Source organism: Phalacrocorax carbo, chromosome Z (genome assembly GCF_963921805.1).
Source record: "Phalacrocorax carbo chromosome Z, bPhaCar2.1, whole genome shotgun sequence".
NCBI lineage: Eukaryota > Metazoa > Chordata > Aves > Suliformes > Phalacrocoracidae > Phalacrocorax > Phalacrocorax carbo.
The window spans coordinates 22,541,312-22,553,820 of NC_087548.1; the positions used below are offsets into that span (position 1 = coordinate 22,541,312).

General features: G+C 38.2%; 1 protein-coding gene across 1 annotated transcript in view; it reads left to right on the forward strand.

Annotated features, from left to right (window-relative positions):
* RAB3C (RAB3C, member RAS oncogene family) overlaps nucleotides 1-12,509 on the forward strand; it is a 133,651-nt gene that overhangs the window by 87,257 nt on the left and 33,885 nt on the right. The gene's annotated exons all lie outside the window — the stretch shown is intronic.

A 12,509-nucleotide genomic window follows, 5' to 3' on the forward strand; every position in this document is an offset into this window, starting at 1 on the left:
AAAACTGCTTATTATCCTGATCATACAGAAGTTTCAGAACATGTACTTCATGTTCAGTAAATTCCTACTCTGGGAAAGTTTTGGAGCTTGTCAGTAAACATTTGTCTTAGTAATTGCTCAGGTCACTGGCTGGATTTTTTTTATCTTTGATCTCTCTTTACATTTCTAGTCCAAAGTTAATTTTCTCTATCTTTTCATATCTAGCATCTTTAACCTCTTAGAAGTCTGTTTACTTTCTATGTGTATTGCATATGAATCAATATTCATTTGCCTTTGAGCCTTTTGATCTGTGTATATATAGATGTTTAAGCAATATGTTCAGTTAGTTGTAACAGAATCAATCTCTCCTAACTTTAAATTAGATATTAGTTTAAGCCAGTCACCAAGGCTCTATTTAGAATCAAAGAAGAGAAGTAAGAACCTGGAAGGGGAAATTTATCTACCAAGCTTTCACAGTCATTATACAGTGGAATGAACTGCTCTCTGCCAGGTCCTGTGCCTTTGGTTTGACTATGGAGGGAGGCAAAGTAACTGACTTAGAGTGGGTACCTAGGCTTTCAGAGGCTGAAGTTAAAACTGCTGAATCGTAGCGTTGACGTATTTTATTTTGGACTTAATGATGGCTCACTGTTCCATGAAGAAGTCTTGTAAAAATATTGTGGATGTTCTGGATCAAAATGTGAAGACACGGTATTTAACTAACTAGCTAAACAAGTATTCATTCGGTGGCTGGCTGTTCATGAATTAAGACACTTTGGGTGGATTTGGGAATACAAGGCTGTTTTGCCCACTTTAACACATCATTCCATTCTTGAAGTGTGGACCCTCAATTTTTGTCAAATATCTTAGTTTTATCTTTTCTTAGAATTTTATAATAAAGGGACTTTGGCAGTTTGGGAGATTCAGAGACTCATCATGTTTTCAATTGTGGTGCTGTAATGCATATAAAGGAATTCTCTCTGAAATACAGTGTACATAGCACATCTACAAAGCACAAAGAGAAATGCTGCTGTATGCCTGGGTGACTCTAATAAGAAGTGCAGCAAACTGATTTGCCACAGAAAAGCATATTCAGAACCATAGTAAGCCAAGCTTGTCAACTACATCACTATGAAAGATGTGGCATGAAATCAAAATGCTCTCTACCAATGGGGCTGTGGGAACCCCAGAACAGTGTCTGGTTCATATACCTATGCTAGACGTTCCCCATGGGCCACTGTCAGTGCTCACAATTTCTCATAGGTTATCCAACTTGCCTCCAGCTGAGGTTAATAATGTATTTTTCTTTGTATCTGTTTATTAAAGTATTAGATTACTGTTATTATGTTGTTTCTTCTACCACCCTTTCTAAACTAAAATTATAATCCTTTAATATTTGTTCACAGGTTTCTAAACCTCTGATGTATCTTGTTTCTGTCCCCTATAATCCTCCGTTTTAAAATGTAGCATGCAAAACAGAGCAAAAGTCCTGCAAATGCTGAGAATAAATAATCTTTGTTCTTCATAACACCTCTTAAATCTGCCAAGAGTCAGATTTGTCTTGTCACTGTGTTACCCGTACTCAGTTTTTGGTTGCTGCAACCTCAGACTCTTTTTCTGAAACACCATCTAGTCAGTTATTTCAAAGCTCATATTTATGCATTTGCTCTTTTCTTCCAGAAGGTAGCGCTTTGCACTTGTCTATATTAAATTTCATCTCATTGATTCCTGATTGATCCATCAGTCTATCAAGACCATTTAGAATTCTGATCCCATTCTCATGAAGTGCTTGCAAATACTTCCCTCCAGCTTGATGTCTTCAGATCTGATCAACGTCTTCCTTATCCTGTTATCCAAGTAATTAATACAGCAGTAAATAGAAACACATGGACAGCCCATGTTCAGAGTGCCTTTCTAGCTCTCAGTGAATCATTCATAACTAATCTGAGGGCAGATAGTAATTTTGTTCTGTTGCTCTTCTGCATATTTCCTTTGCTGCTGTATAGAAAATTCCTGTTACATGTTAACCTTACTAAAAATAAGAGAATCTCATTCTTTTTCTCCCCGTACCTCCCAGGTTAGTTATCCTATCAATGAAGGCAACCAAATTGGTCTGACATTCTTTGTTGTTGACATAGCAATGTCAGTAACATATACGGTGGCTGTGTCTTACAAACTTGTTATACCTAAGGAGCCAGGAAACTGTTCTGGTGTTAAATATTTCCAGGCATTAAGTGGGCTTCTTGGTCTATAATTCCTCAGCTTTTTCTTCTAACTTTTTTTTTTTTAACTTATTCTAAGCTTTCCTGTGTTTAATTTCTTGGGTCCTACTCCACAAGTACTCAAAGATAATCGCTAATAGTCTGGAGATTGCCTCAACAGTTTCCTTAATGCCTTAGGAAACATCAGGCTCTGCTGGCTTAAATATGTCTAAATTGCCTGAACATTCATTAACATTTCTGCTATTTTGGCATGCATTTCTCTCCTGTTGTTAAACTTGCATTATGCATGAAAACTAATCTTTATTTTACTGAATAAGACTGAACAAGCTATCAAGTATAGGATACCAAACACTTGGACTTTGTTAGACTTCGTCAGTAACTCTTCCCCACTCAGTCAGCAGACCTGTATTTCCCATATTTCCAGCTTATTTCTAATGCATATATAGAACTTTTTTATTTTAATTTTCTTACTTTTATATATCCACCAACACTCTTGCTCCTTGTAAGAATCAGATTCCTACCAAACCAGAATAATTCAGGTAGGTACTCATAGCTGTGTTCCATGTAAAACACCTTTCTGCTTATCACCAATCACTTGAAGGCATTTCTGCAAATGCAGTTTCTGTATGCATATATTCTCCTACTTTTTGGGTACTCTGGAAAACATGTTGGGAAGCTAAGCACTTTTATTAAGCTGCACCAGAATCCCCATTTTTAGATTCCTCTCCACCTTAGATGAGGAAACTTTCAAAATCACTGCTTAGTCAAGTCAGGTTACAATTGAATGCAAATAAAATCTGCTTTGATGGGACCAAGAAAACAGCTGGAATAAAGAGACAAGATTTTAGGCTTTGTTTCTGAAGACTTAAAGAAGGATATATGAGGTTGAAAGCTTTTCTGTTTTCCAAGCTCTGTCACTTTGCCTAATAAAAGATATTACCTCCTTGGCCAGTCTCCTTGTATGCAGCTGACATTCTGTGGATGCTTTCCTTATACAGCCAGTTCAGAATTTTTTCACCTGGAGTATTCTCTGTCTTAGGTTTTACTCATCAGGTACAAAACACTTTTCTGTTGGAAAATGCCAGCTTTTATAACTAAGCTTCTTAGGGACCTTCAGGAGATTCAGACAGATTTCATATTTCCTTCCAAAATATATCTTCTGCAAGCTTATTCAAAGAGTGGTCTTAATGCACTACCTAAATTAAGGACATATTTATGTCTTCAGAGGCACAAGTGCCAATTGGGTGGAAGAGGAACTCTGTACTGTATTTGGTTGGTCAATTAACAACTGTTTGACTGAGTGACTGGAAGTCACCTCCTCTACTATTTTGTGAATCAATATGCATTTTTTTTACAGTTTTATGAGAGCAGGTGATATTCCCAGAAAAATATGAATGGGCTAAATATATGTAATAAAACTGAATTTTGGCTGAGACTAGACAAAGTGGTCATACTTTGTAAACAAATTCTTGTCACAATGGTAAACTTTGAGATGACTGACTTCAAAGCCTCTTGCCAAGGGATATCATAAAATACTGATGTGTGACGGGTGTGGGGAGGACAACAGTGCCTTAACTAGTGTGTTTTGCTCACAATTCTGAGCAGTCCTCTGTAGGTCTGTGTAACTTTGCATCTATTTCTGATTTAACAAAGATAATTCAGCCAAAGTACTGGAAGAATTTTACATACCGATTATGACACACTTGAAGTTGGTGCCATCTTTCTTCATCTTACTTTTGCATCCTAACAGTTACACCTCCCCCAGTTTCTCTGTGTAGGAATGCCATAACCTAAACAAAAATAATTTTGGAAAAAGACTGCATACCTTACCTCAAAATGCTAATTTCAAGATATCTTAGTCCTCCTACGGAAGGTCTCTTTTATTTATGTATTTGTCTGTTCCCTAGTTCTTTGCATAATTAGTAGAATCACTTGTAGTGTCAAAACTAAAAAGCAGGGAGGTCTGAGCAAATCCTTCATTTTTATATAGAAATCAAACCCCAAAATTTTCAATATTCACAGGGAATGGTACAATAGTTGTTGTAACTGTGATGTTCTAAAGACATAAGCAGAGAATCATCAATAGACAAAGGTCTTAATTTTATTAAGCCATTCAGTGTATTTGAAAATTGCAGAGACATCTTTGGATTACCTCAAACCACTCTAAATTCAAGCCGCAGTAAGGCAGGGTACAAATAGATATGTTTAAAATGCATAACATAGTTACGAATATTTATAAACGGATGAGTTGGCAAGCTGGAAAAAAAAAAGCATACTTTGTCTACTTACACAAACACTAAATCAGAAGGACCTTCTCCCACTATATAATTTATTTACTGTAAATTATTCTGAAAGTATTCTGGCACTGAACAAGTCCCTGCAGGATGGGTTTTGTTGTGATTCTCTGACCCCATAGCTATAATCCAGGAGTGCAGCACAGACTGGGAACCACCTGGCTGGAGAGCAGCTCTGTCAAAAGGGACCTGGGGTCCTGGTGGACACGAAGCTCAACATGAGCGACCAGTGTGCTGCTGCGGCCAAGAAGGCCAAGACGATGCTGGGTTGCATCAAAAAGGGCATCACCAGCAGAGATAAAGAAGTCATCATCCCACTCTGCTCAGCGCTTGTCAGGCCACACCTGGAGTACTGTGTACAGTTCTGGTCCCCGCTATACAAAAAGGATGTGGACAGGCTGGAAGGGGTCCAGAGAAGGGCCACCAGGATGATCAAAGGACTGGGAAGCTGCCATACGAGGATAGGCTGGGAGAGCTGGGTTTGTTCAGCCTTGAGAAAAGGAGGCTCAGAGGGGATCTCATCCCCATGTACCAGTACTTAAGGGGCAGCTACAAAGAAGATGGAGACTCCCTTTTTACACGGAGTCCCATGGAGAGGACAAGGGGGAATGGACACAGGTTGCTCTTGGGGAGATTCCGATTGGACACGAGAGGGAAATTTTTCACAGTGAGAACAGTCACCATTGGAATAATCTCCCCAGGGAAGTGGTTGACTCGGCCACATTGGATACTATCAAGAGTCATCTGGACAGGGTGCTGGGCCATCTTGTCTAGACTGTGCTCTTCCTAGAAAGGTTGGACTAGATGATCCTTGAGGTCCCTTCCAACCTGGGATTCTGTGATTCTCCAATTCTGTGATTCTATCTATAAGAGACAGCTGAAGAAGGCACTGACTAACTTTTTGTCCTCTAGCTCTTTTATCATGGCAAGCTGTTCAAGCTCTTGTTGCTCTTGTTCAAGAGAACATGAGGTTTCAGCTCTGTATGGATTCAAAGATTGTTAAACAGCCTGTTCCACTAATCTACAATTATTCACAAACTTGTCCCTTCAGTGCTTTGTTGTTTTATTAAGAACTACTTGGCTACAGGAGCGTTAAAAGCATCCCTGTTATCTATACTTATCAGAAGGCCTTGATTTACTTAGTGCTGTACCCAAGCAGACACCTCCACTTTGTGTAGGGCAATCATTATTGGATTTAATAAGAAAAATTAGATGTTGGGCATAAAGAATAGAATTAACTTCATGTAAAAGGCTGAGGTCTGGAAAAGCTATTTTTAAATACTTTTTTTTGAGGCCTACAAGTTTGTAAGCCCTATTGCTTTTCTCAGATAAAATTGTTGGGTTTTGGCTTCCTTCTGCTACGTATTAAATAAGGATTCTTTTTTTGTTATTTCTATCCATCAGTTACAACACACTGGGTGAAGACTTTCAGATTCTTGTGTTCAAGTGCCCTAAACTGGTCATAACTCTGGCTTGCAGCTAAGAAACCTGAAACACCAAGACAGGCTTTAATCCATGTACCAGGCAGCTGTGGTGTACCCAGTTATTCAGTCCACTATAAGATGAGAGAATAATTATTAGTACTTTTCTGAAAATTTCAAAAATAACTGAACAGTTTTGCAGAGTGAATATGACATGCTTCTGTCAGTGAAACTAATAAACTCACTTGTCTGAACTGAAAATAAATATAAATGAAGCCATCATTTGTTTTAGGTGCATAGGACACTGACAGTTCATGACACATAAAAATTCCAATTTCCATATCATACAGCATGCTTTTTCTCAAGTCTTGTTTATATCTCAAGGCTGGTTTTATTTAGACATTTCTGTGCCAAAGTGACTGGAACTGAGCTTGGTCCAAGCAAGCTTCTGCAAACAATTTATGTATTGAAGTCATTGGTTTTTTTATGATGAAGGTCAGGTAAAACTATGCTATTGATACAATGGCCATATGTCATTAAGAAGAAATGGAAGAACCAGTAAAAATTCCTCTTTTGGAAACAGCTAGTTAAAAGTTGAAAATTTCTACTCTCTCTCTTTATATATATATATAAAAACATAAAATATTTGGGAAAAAAAAGAAAGAATTTATGATTGAGTTGGGATCATGAGATGTTGATAATCTGTAAGGCTGGCATTAACTGACAAGATGTCAGCATCTGCCCTGTGATAATTACTTTGGGGTAACTTTACAGTCAGTACAGAGAATTGGGCACTTTTGTCTCATAATTTGTCTCATAATTTGTCTCATCCTAAGACAGACATCTAAAATGGGTTGTGTGATTTGTTCTTTAGAAGTGCCTTTCTTTCTTCAGTGAGGGAATCAGCAGTGACTGACCTGCAGTCATGAACACTTACACTGTAAATGTCTCAGGTTTGGTTAGGTGGAGTCTACTGCATGTATTTAAAGGCAGAAGACAGAGAAACAGCTAAAAATCAAAAAAAGACAAAAACATTAAATGTGCTCCTCAGAGAAAATGCAAGGAGTTCTTTGTGCAGGGATATCTTTGGGGAATAGCCTGGTTTTGTGAGGTTTGGAAATTGTGAGAAAAATTTCTATCTTCTATTTAATTTCTACTGTGACCTCAGCCTTAAGCATATTTTTTGTATATAAGAAAACTGCATCAAAGATATTTGAGATATTCTCCTACAAAAATTAAACAATAAATAAACCAGCAAAAACCCCCGAAAGAACCCTGCCTAAAACCCCCTAAATTTGGCTAATGACCTTGGGCAAGAAGCAATTTTTTAGTATTCTCCTCAGTCATGCTATGCATGCAGCCAACATTCTGCTTGGTTATTTAACTATTGCAGCATATTGAGCACAAGTTTTCATTAAGCAGCTTGCAATTATACTTGAAGTTTTTCCTAAATGATTGTGGTTAATTTAGACTTCATTAGAGAGGATGAGTAGTTCAGATTATCTCTTCTAATATGCATGTTTTGAATTTACCAACACTAAATTGTAGCACCTATGACTCTGTCCATTCATTAAGATTCCTTTACTCCTGCAGAAATTTTCAGTCATCTTTCATCCTGACTATTTAACATGGATTTATCCATGCATTCTTATTTTACTTTGTTTTTCAGAATGTAATTTTTACCATTTCACAAAAATGGAGGCATTTCTGCTCTTTTTTCACCAAATTAAAATGTTGGTTTTCTCTCCCTCTTTGTCTTGTCTCTTAGCCAGCTCCTATTCTATGATGATATTTTAGTGCTTGTAATACGCTGAACTACAAACAGCTGCAATAGCCTGAGATGTTACTTCCCTGCCTCATCTATCTGTATCTGTTCTTCCTCCATATTACTGCTGCTATACACAGCTCAGCAGAACAAAACATCTACCTGCACCTCAACCAGCTCACAGCCCAGAGCCGTAGTTCACCATCAGATAAGCTTATATGTTGCTGTTGATGTAAATATCTGAGAGACACCATGTGTAGTCTGTTACACTAAAACTCCAGCAGGAAGAGCAGAAAGACAACTGGGATTTTTTGTGGCCAAATCCTTGAGCTTTTTAAAAATGTTTCAAACTTTTTAACAGTCCAAAGAAACTGTGTCAACCAACTGGTTCATATCTAAGAGGAAAAAAATTACCGAGCTTTATAGAAAACATTTCTTCAGAGTACTTGAGCTGAGTACAATTTTTCCTTCTTAGATTTTGTGCAAAAGAAATGTTACTCTCCTTGACCTTGTAGAGCTACACATAAAATCCTTGAAAGTACAATAAACATCAATAATTTATATTCTGTTTTTATTTTATTACCAAAGTCTCAGAATGCTATGAATTTGGGGGTGGAGGGGGGGGGGTGGGGGTGGCGGTGTATTTCATGATGCCTTTGAAGCACCCTACATCATTCTGTCATTATAGCAATAATTAGGAGCAACTTTAAATATAGGTGCATTGCTTTTTTTATATGATTCTTGTTTTTTCCTTAGCACACACAGTTTGCTGATATTCAGCCTTTAGCAGAGATGTTTCTCTGTGATGGAGAAATTTGTTATATTAATGAGGTATAATATCTTTTTCATTCACAAACATGCATGCAGTGTCACAATAGAAGGTCTTAATGTGTATCAGTCCATAAAATTCTCACGTATTCCTCCTGCATCTAGGTCTAGTTTTGGATTCTTGGCTTTATTTTGGCCCCAAGAGCAAGACATCTACAAAACAATATTATATTTTAATCCATATGATTTACTCTAACCTGCTGTTTGGCTTAGTCATTGGGCTTTTCCTTCAGTGTTTGTGGCTCTCTGTTATTGTCAAGTCTGAGGGAGTATGTGGCATATCATTGTGTTAATCACTGTACATGAATTTAAAAAAAATAAAAAGTAAAAATCCCTGACCAAAAAGTATGAGTAAAGCATGAGCAGAACCATAAGGAATAAAGATATAAGGCAACATGAAGAAATAAAGGATGCCAGTGAAACAGTGAGAATTAGTGTAATAACTTCATTCACAGCATCCCAGCTAGCTACTCATTAAACAAATACATCACTACACAGGGGTTTTTTTCAGCAGACATTTAAAGGGGGATAACATCATGCTGCTTTTTACAAAGAACAGCTTTGGAGAATGTGTGGAGGTTGCTATTAGAGTAATGAAACATGTTGGCCATCCAGGCTGAATTTATCAGTAAGGCAGGTTTGGTCACCATATGGGAAATGTGGGGGGGTGTTTATAGAAGTATTCCAACCAGAAGCAGTAATCTGGGATTTCAGTGAAAGAACAGCAGCTTTCTTCTATTTGTTTTCTTTGGTACTGAAAGAATGAGCCAGATCATGTCAAGATCACCTCAAGGTCAAATATGTGAATGCCTGACATGCAAATATCACACACTATGCTAAAGACCCTTAGGAAGCACTGAAAATGAGAGGCTTACAGTTCTTGTAGCTTGTGGGCAAGCTCAGAAAGAGGGATGGTTTAGTGTTTGCATCCATTTAGTGCTTCTGTGAGAGTTCAAGCAGAGCATAGCTCTAACCATTCTGTGACTATTCTAATTGAGAGTCCAAAAATAGACTCATAAATCCATATTGAGGCACCTGAACAACCAACCTAGTTTGGTAGATCTCAACACCTGGATTCAAAGCTCAGGACAGCATGACTCCAAGTTTTAGATGTCCTTTCTCTGAAAATCATTTTCATCAACTTTGAAGTGTTACAGCAAAAGATGCATTGCTAAAAACCGAAACCAAACCAAAATCTGCTACAGGATGCTACAGTTAGTATCTGTCAGAGATTTATATAGCAATACTTCCAATTACAAGTAAAAATACTTCTCCTCCTCTTGTCCTTAGTCTGAGAATTAAAAGTTGTGTTGTGTTTGCTTTTCCTATGACCTCTCTAATCAAAGGTATTAGACTTCCTGCTCTTCACAGTGAGTCCCCAGGACCACCTGTGTCACCTTATTCCCTGCTGTGGATTTGTGGTCAGCAGTAAGACTCTGTTACAGTCAGGATTAGAGTCCAGGTGTCCTGCTGCTTGGAGATGTACCCTTAACAGGGCAGGCAACGCTGGCTCTTATACTGCGAAAGCTAAAGATCTGCACACAAGGAATGAATATGCAGCATGCCTGAGCTATAATTTTGGGGAAATCCGTTTGCACCATCTTTCAACGGTCAGGATAGAGGGTGTTGTCCTCATTTTCTTTTTACAGTGGTAGAGTGGAGAGTCTCTTGCTTCTTCCAGCCTTTAGCATTTATACCTGCATTAGAAAGTATTACGTATTCTTTTTAAAGCCCTGAACAAAGGTGAGGGACAGAGGCATGTAACGAGATCAATTTTGCATTACCTACTGTTTCTCTGCATGATGGTTTTATAACGTATTTATTTGATTGCTAGGTATGCTTAAAGTGGTTGGCCAGACAGCTTTGAACTTCACTGAAGTACAAAAAGCAAGCTGTTCATTTAATCAGCACATTTAATTCATCCTGCTTTGCATGCTGTGCCACACTGTCTTCTTTCCATATAAGGATTCTGTGGTATCTTCCTGCAGCACCCCTGCCTCTCTTCTGAAAGCAGCCAAAGATGGCTTTGTGCATATTGCTTATATATGCTATAGGCCCAGCTCCTTTTCGGTGGGTAATGTAGCAGCTACCTCCTTCTCATGTATCTCTTCTCTTCAGGTGAGTTTTTTATATTCAATGTTTTTCACACTGACTGAGAGCATGTTCTTAATTTATCTTGCTTTTAAATATTTTTGCTCTGCGTGACTAAGTGGGAAGTGAATCAGCAAACTGACTTTTGGTTATATGAAGGATTTATATCATTTATAGCTGTCTTCTGCCTTTAGACAATTCTTTTTATTTAATACAGGTTATTCATCTGATTTCTCTTTAAGCAGCCATTGTTAGAATCCAATGAGTGTTTTCTAATGCCATGCAAAAATTTTAGAAAAAACCTTCAAGGCAAATTTGAGGAGAGGGAGGAAAGATTTTCTAATTTAGCAAACATATATTAACGAAAATAGAGCATATTTGTTCAGAGCTCTAGGTGATTAAGGCTATTTGTTTTTTCTCTCAGACTCGCTCACTCACACACATTATATAAATATGTAACATGCAATTTACAACAAATTAATAGGACCTTTTGTGTCACTTCCGGTGGTCTCTCTTTTTTTATCTAATTTACCTTCTTATTCTAAATTGTTTTAGGATAGTGTGGCACTTTAGCCTTCAGAAATTATCTGCCACAAATGCTAGAAAAGGTACTTGATTATCCTTTAGCATCTGTTCATGTATACCCCACTTTACTTAACTAGTTGGGTTTCAGATAACTCATAATTTCTTTCTCAGTCACATCCTCTCTTCCATTCTAAACCCTTCCCCTGCCAGATGTCGGGGGGGGGGAAGTTAAAATTTGTTTATGAAATTATTAATCTATTCAGCACTGCTGTGACAAATGGGAAAAGAGAATATAGATTTAAACCTTGTTGTCCAAAATATCTTCTCTACTTCTGTGTGGAAGATGAAGCTATTGATCCTCACCTGGAGGTCATGGGATTGCCATGGGCAGCATTAGGTCCATGGGACAAGCCCTGTTTCTCTGGAAGTATTCTGCATGTTCCCCAGGGGCTCTGTGGCCCTCAAGAAAAGACAGAAGTTCAGCTGCATTGCAGTTCATTCTGCTTCCCTTCCCAAACCTCCCACATCTGTGCTTCAAGTTGGCCTTGGATTGCATACGTTCCTTTTTATGGTCTGAGAGGTAGTCATTGTTTGTGTCTCTGAATACAAGCCATAATGAGACTGAACCTCCTGCTTGAAATTTCTTCTGTTTTTTTCTGTTATTAGAGTACCATTGACCTTCTCTTTGCCACTTGATTGCTCCCACTGACAGTTCCCCAATCTGCAAGTCCACAATCCACAGTACAAAAGCCTACTTATAGAGTACACCTTCTTGTCTGTGAGCAGAGCTATCAATAAAGTCGTCGAGTTAGATAACAATCTGGACATGACCTTTTAGCTCTCTTGGGCAAATCTTGAGAAAGATCAACACTCAGACCACAGTATAATTTGGCAGAACTAGGAACTAACCACTTAAATTGCTTTTGTGACTCTGACCTGCAGCCCTCATGCCTACAGGGTTAAAGGAGCTCAGAGCAGCACACATTGCTAAGAAGACAATGAGGTCTAGCTGAAGTTTCTGAGTTGTAAAGCATTTATAGAGGGTGATTTTTTTGCTCCAGTCCCATCAGTTGCTGACAAAGGCACATATAAATGAAGACAGGTTTGCTGTAACCTCCCATTCAGCTGTTTACCAGAGAGGCCTCACTTTCAAATGTTGCTATGCAGAATTTACCTTCAGTGAAATCCAGGTATTTTCCTACATGAAGACAGCCATGGCCCCTCTTTATTGTGGGACCTGGTGGTTGATACTATCAGGCTTTTCAGATATGTCACTACTCCCTTTTAGTCTTTCTTAGCTTTGTCAATCAGGCCAGGAAAACACACGGTTTTTCGCAGATACACTCACAGTCCAATGTGGTGCCATTCACCGACAAATGGTCAG